Source organism: Mytilus edulis, chromosome 2, assembly GCF_963676685.1.
Source record: "Mytilus edulis chromosome 2, xbMytEdul2.2, whole genome shotgun sequence".
Taxonomy (NCBI): Eukaryota; Metazoa; Mollusca; class Bivalvia; order Mytilida; family Mytilidae; genus Mytilus; species Mytilus edulis.
In genome coordinates, this window is record NC_092345.1 from 73,136,757 (window position 1) to 73,143,685 (window position 6,929).

Here is a 6,929-nt window from a genome sequence, read left to right on the forward strand (position 1 = left end):
CATATTGCACTCATCTTTGGTATTTACATTTAATTTATTATTCAAATGGAATTTAAAACATCTATTTAAAACTTAATAAAATATTTCTTAAATATCAATATGGCTTTTATTGACTTTAAAAAATGTAATATTGTAATTTTATCGATGCACTTTAACAAAGTATAAGAACTTTTGAGGCATTACTCCAAGGTATGGATCATATGATAGTGCCTGTCTCCGGCGAGGAAAATTGAAACATTTATATAATGCCTATTTAAAACATGTGCCAACAATTAAGATTTTCTTTTTTTTTCTGTTGACTCCAGATCATCTTATGAAGACAGGAGATGATATGATCTTGATTAACTGTGATCACTTGCTCAGCTTGTGAAGGCTTGAGATGATAATATCTTGGTTTACCGTCATCGCTTGCTCAGCTTGCAAAGGATGGTGATGATAAGACCCTGTTTTACCATAATCGCTTGCTTAGCGTGTGAAGGCTGGAGATGATAAGATATTGTTTTACCGTAATCGTTTGCTCAGCTTGTGAAGGCTGTAGATAATAAGATCTTGTTTTACCATAATCACTTGCTCAGCTTGTGAAGGCAGAAGATGATAAGACATTGTTTACCATAATTGCTTGCTCAGCTTGTTAAGGCAGGAGATGATAAGACCTTGTTTAATCGTGATCGCCTGCTACTATTGTGAAGGCAGGAGATGATAAAATATTGTTTTACCTTGGTCACCTGCTCAGATTGTGAAGTCTGGAGTAAATAAGACATATTTTCTTCCGTGATCGCCTGCTCAGCCTGTGAAGGCTTGAGATGATAAGAACCTGTTTAATCGTGATCGCCTGCTCAGTTTGTGAAGGCTGGATATGATAATACATTGTTTTACCGTGGTCACCTGCTACGATTGTGAAGGCAGTAGATGATAAGACATTTTTTTTACCTTGGTCACCTGCTCAGATTGTGAAGTCTGGGGATGATAAGACATTGTTCTACCATAATCACTTGCTCAGCTGGTGAAGGCAGGAGATGATAAAACATTTTTTTACCGTTGTCACCTGCTCAGATTGTGAAGTCTGGAGATGATAAGACATTGTTTTCCTATAATCACTTGCTCAGCTTGTGAAGGCTGGAAATGATAAAATCTTTTTTTTTATCGTGATCGCATGATCAGCTTGTGAAGGCAGTAGATATGATACGACATTTTTTTTTACTGTAATTGCTTGCTCGGCTTATGAAGGTTGGAGATAATAAGATCTTGTTTTTCCGTGAACGCCTGCTCAGCTTTTGAAGGCTGTTTATGATAAGACCTTGTTTCACCATAATCGCTTGACTAGCTTGTGAGTGCTGAAGAAGATAAGACCTTGTTTTACAGTTATCGCCTTTTTAGCATGTGAAAGTTGAAGATGTAAGACCTTGTTTTAAAGTGATCGCTTGAATAGTTTGTGAAGGCTAAAGAAGATAAGACCTTGTTTGAACATGGTCACCTGCTCAGCTTAAGAAGGCTGAAGATGATAATATCTTGATTCACCATAAACGCCTGACTAGCTTGTGAAGGCTGAAGAAGATAAGACCTAGTTTAACAGTGATCGCCTATTCAGCTTGTGAAGTCTAAAGATGATAAGACATTGTTTTACCGTGATTGCCTGCTCAGCTTTTGAAGTCTGGATATGATAAGACCTTGTTTTACTGTGATCGCGTGATTATACTGGATCTTCCTTTTCGCGTAAGTGAGTACTCATGGATGTTTGTTTTTTGACAAAGTATATCTACCTCCGTTTAAGCATATTTGATTTGCATAGACGGCTACAAGTAAACTAACGATAATCTAAATAAACACATTATAGACAATCTATAATTTTGATCATACCAATGATAATACATGTCAACACAGAAGTGCAGACTACTTGGCTGGTGATACCCTCGGGGAATAAAAACTCCACCAGCAGTGGCATTGACACAGTGTTTGTAAATAAACTCATCATAGATACCAGGATTGAACTTTTTTATTTGCGCCTGACGCGCGTTTCGTCTATAAAAGACTCATTAGTGATGCTCGAATCAAAAAGAATTAAAGAGGCAAAATAAAGTACGTAGTTGATGAGCATTGAGGACCAAAAATTCCTAAAAGTTGTGCCAAATACAACTAAGGTAATATATTCCAGAGGTAGAAAAGCCATAGTATATCAAAAGTTTTGTAAACAGTTTATTTATAATCATGATCATATCAACGACAATTAATGTCAAAACAGAAGTGCTGACTACTGGGCTGGTGATACCCTCTGGGTATAAAACGACATATAGTGAATGAGGGGGGGGGGGAGAAATGCCCTAATATGAATTTAACAACGATATTTGAATTTAGTACATTCTAAAACAATATCAATGTTTATCAATGGTTAGTTTGAAAAAGATGATTTGGAAGGGAGGACGGGAAGAATTGTCGTTTTACTGTCAAAAGTCCTGACCTGGTAAAGTAATGTAAATGGTGGGTTCGTTCGGGATTTACAATAAATATGTAATATGTGCTTGAGATTAATCTCGTATGCAACGCGGAACATGTTTCATTACTTTACACACTCTGTTTTTGAATCATAAATTACCTTAATTTAAAATGAATAGACTACATCATGTTGTAATAAAAAATTTATGAAAAAAATAAAATATCATATTTATCGAGATGCGACAGATTTACCTGTGGTAATTGAATACGATTAATGAAATGTTGCATTTTTAAGAAAAATGGCATAAATGCAATGCGCCCATAAAATCTTCATTGTAAGCATACGTGACTGAAGAAAATATGTCCACAAAAGAAGAAACATTCACGTGAATAACTTATTAAAAATTTACAAAAGCGTAACTTGAATATTTTTGGATTTCATTAAAAAAATATTCAGGTTTTTTGTGTGAATCGGTCCAGTTTATTCGAGAGTAGATCAGATTTTTTCTAGTGACATTACATGCGGACAGATCGGCTCGAGTATGATAGTTTTATTCCTGACTGATCATCTTAATTTGAATGCTTTGCATGTTCATTTGAACATATACCCGGGTTTTCGAATAAAAATTAAATGCGATTAAGACATTCTTGTGCTAAAAAACTGACTTTGAGTGTAATGACCAAATGGACCAAAATCCATCTACGTTCAACTTTGCCTGAGGAAGTTGAAACCATTGTTTCTTCATATTTTTTAGATTTATAAATGGACAATTTTAAAAGATTGCTTGTTGGTTGCTTATCGTAGAGTGGCAAATATGTAAAGCGAGTTCAGGACAATAACACTTAAACTCTAAACCCAATATGTAGGTCCTGTAACAGAGGACGTTCGAGATGAAGGTCTGGAAATTTTAACAGCCACTGAAAAATATATTGGATATGGACAGAAATATTGCTTTGCAACAGGCCACCTCCAGCTCCATCAAAAAGCTGATGTTCTAAACGTGCAGTTAGCTTTGCACTATTTGTAAAATTGAGAATGGAAATGGGGAATGTGCCAAAGAGACAACAACCCGACCATAGAAAAACAACAGCAGAAGGTCACCAAGTACACATTTCATTCCAACTGATCGTGGCTGTTTACCTGAACGTCCAGCACAGCCAAACGGACGCCCCACTTTGGAGGTCGGACACTATATTTACCGTATTTCCAAAGAGATCCGAAGGATTTCTTTTAATTTCTGCTTTCCGAAAAACATTATTTTTAGATAAAGTTTTGTTTAAGAATAGAAATAAAACACACAAAAAACCGGAAGGAGGAAATCACTCGTCAAATTTCAAATTGCTTATGTCTTGTATTTAACTAACTAAAGTAGTATTCAAGCTAAATTCCGTCGCTATTTAAATCGTTTACGACATCACCAAATGTGACTCATATTCAGCTTTTTACATGACAATGATCATTATGACTGGTACAAAAAGTTGAATATGAACGGTTCACACTTCAAGAGAGATGAGTTAAACGCTGTTTTTGTTGATCTGGTTTTGTTCACTCTTAGTCGTTCTGCGTAGCGTTTTCCTAACTGTAAATCGTCTGAGCCAATTCGTACTGAAGGTTACTGCTTCATTCATAACTTAAACCTGAACATTTGAAAGTTACAATAATATTTGTATTATTGAAAGTCGGGATACATTTTCAGTGATTGTTTGAAGCTATACCTTATTATAGTTGTCCTTTATAAATAAAGAGGGTTTGCGCGTTGGTGGTATTTCTTAGATTATTTCTGTTAAATTCGTTCGTAACTGGTTAACACTAGCCGTGGCAATACTAGTACCTTGAGGTATATTGTAAAGAAACTTGTTTTTGTTGAAGCCATATGTTAACCTCTAAATGTCATTATGTGCTTCTTTTAAAAATTAGTGTCGTTTTTACTCACATCTTCACAATGGGTATCATTTTCAATTTAGAATAGAACTATATAACTGTTACACATCAAAAGAGATTTTTTTCTTTTCCTCTCCAAAGGGTGTTTATGTTGGATCAATCTTCTCCCTAAATCAGTATGGTCATTTATATGGACATATGGCATAGATAAGATTATAAATGATATAACTGTATAAGATTGGAACTCTTATCATCCTCAGTTATATAGACAATATATATAGAATTTGGACATATCAACATTTAAATATTTTCCTTTCTAGAATGCTGTTTTTCAATGTTTTAAAGTTTTGCTTATTATTAGGTAAGTAATATTAAAAAGAGGAAGGTAAAATTTGTCCTGAATTTATTACACATAAGGGCAATTTTCAAAACATCTTTCAATTTTTACTTAATACACATTCTCAAATGTTCATGTGTGTATTTTGAGGTTCCAACAATATACTGGTTTTATTTGAACATATCATCAATCTATAAAAGCTTCAAGAAAACACCCTGAGTCTCTAGCTACCCATGTTACACCCGCAATGCAAATCCTCACTTTGTCATAAAGTCCCAATCGAAAAACACATCACAATATCTCGATTGAAAGATCAGGCGACCATTTTGATATCCAAAGAACTAAGACGGCAAAATTTTGACGTAGGTGAATTAGGACACTGACACATTTTATAGGTCAACCAATTAGTGATGGGGACTTATGTAGTGTCGATTTCTGTCATTTCCCTCATAACTCTGTTTGCTTCGTTTTTATGTCAGTGTTTATAACATCCCTATCAATCAACTTCATATATTGGTACCATGCAAGAGGAATAGATATTTATTTAGATATATATACATCATGCACCATAATACGATTGGACAGAGTTTATGTTACTGCTGAGAAATTGGTTTTTGACAATTGGAAAGTTTTGGATTCAAGGTTTGCATATACAATTTACACCAAAAGAATGAAGGCATGTGCGGACTTGGACCTCGTTATTAACTCTTTGAAAAAATCAGGTACATGTACATTTTGTACAACATTTAAAATCAAATTTTACATTTTGTTTTGTTGTCATGTTTTTTTTTTAGCTTGGTATAATTATGTGGTATGGGTTTTATGCATTGTAACCGTGAAGGCGATATGATGACCTTTACGTCATTTTGTATCTTTTATGATAATTTTGTTAATTCAATCAAGACGATAAGATGAATAAGAAGACTGCAAAAACAAACAGTCAATCAGGTGTTATCAAAAATATAACAATGTTTGTCGATTTATTCGCACAATATATGTGACACACATTTCTAATTTATGTCGTGGTTGCAAACAATGAATAATTTATTCATTTCATTTGTTAAAATCTTTATATTAAATTCATTCATTCTATTCATAAGGTGTTTTAATTCTTATATTTCTAAAATTTAGTTGGACAATAATAGTTCGAATCACGGAACATAATTAAGAAGGCAAAGTCAATAAGGAATGCGTTTATCTTATACATATTTTCACCAAAAAAAATGTAAATCAACACCATTTAAGGCATCACGATTGCAAATAGTTCTATTTGATGCATGTATGGCAAAGTATCAATTTACAAATCGTTACGCAAAGTTAGCGCAATATTCCAGTGCAAATAATTCCATCTTCAACTGAGAGCTTAAACTTATCGACTTCAAAAATATGTTTCAAACAGTTTTTCAGACTTTATTAAACAAACAAAATAAAGGGGTAATCGCAATCGTTTATACAATAACCTTTCAATATTAGAATTAAAACTGTTCGATGAATTACTTTATATATAGTGATTTAACTTAATAATTCATTTTCTCTATTGCAGTTACCCAAGTACAGAAGTACCTGCAGTAGGGTAATGGTTAACAGAGGGGATACAATTGTGAAATACATAAGATGGAATGATTAAGCCTGACACCCAAGAAAACCCCTTTGAATACAACTATATATTACTAGTGTGTGCCGATATTTACACTACCTATATGCTCTGCGTTTAAATTCATTTTTTGGATTAACTATAAACACACAAAAATAAAGAAATTGGACATCACCTTATTTGTATAAAGAAATGATGAAAGTCATTATTGCTTTATGTTTCATGTTGAAAATATGTACTAAGTATGCTACTTCCCCCCCCCCCCCAAAAAAAAAGGTATACTGTCAAAAACTTATAGATACCAGTTTCAAAAATTGAAAAACACACGACGCTCGTTTCGTCAACAAAAGTATTATCAGTGTTGCTCGAATCAAAAAGTTAAGAATGCCAAATAAAGTACGAAGTTGAATAGCATGGAGGACTTACATTCCGAAAGGTTTTACCAAACACAGCTAGAGCAATTTATTTCTGGGTTAAGAAAAATCCTTAGTATTTCGAAAATCGATGGAGACTAAGTGTACTTTTTTTTTCTCATATTTGTTTTTGCTGCTATACATCAGTTTAAAGATGATTTTAAAAAATGATTTTGCTGTGTTCTACACTTTTATGTATGAAGATGAAATGTACATATTTCGAAGTACCTATATTTTTATTTTGTAAAACAACATTATGTCACTAATAAATTG

At 33.5% G+C, this 6,929-nt stretch overlaps 1 long non-coding RNA gene across 1 annotated transcript; it reads left to right on the plus strand.

The window, feature by feature from the left end:
* The first annotated feature begins 5,294 nt into the window (after positions 1-5,294).
* Positions 5,295-6,448, plus strand: LOC139510679 (uncharacterized). Its single transcript, XR_011661953.1, has 2 exons — positions 5,295-5,371; positions 6,193-6,448. It is a non-coding gene; the product is annotated as an uncharacterized lncRNA (long non-coding RNA).
* Positions 6,449-6,929: the final 481 nt, after the last annotated feature.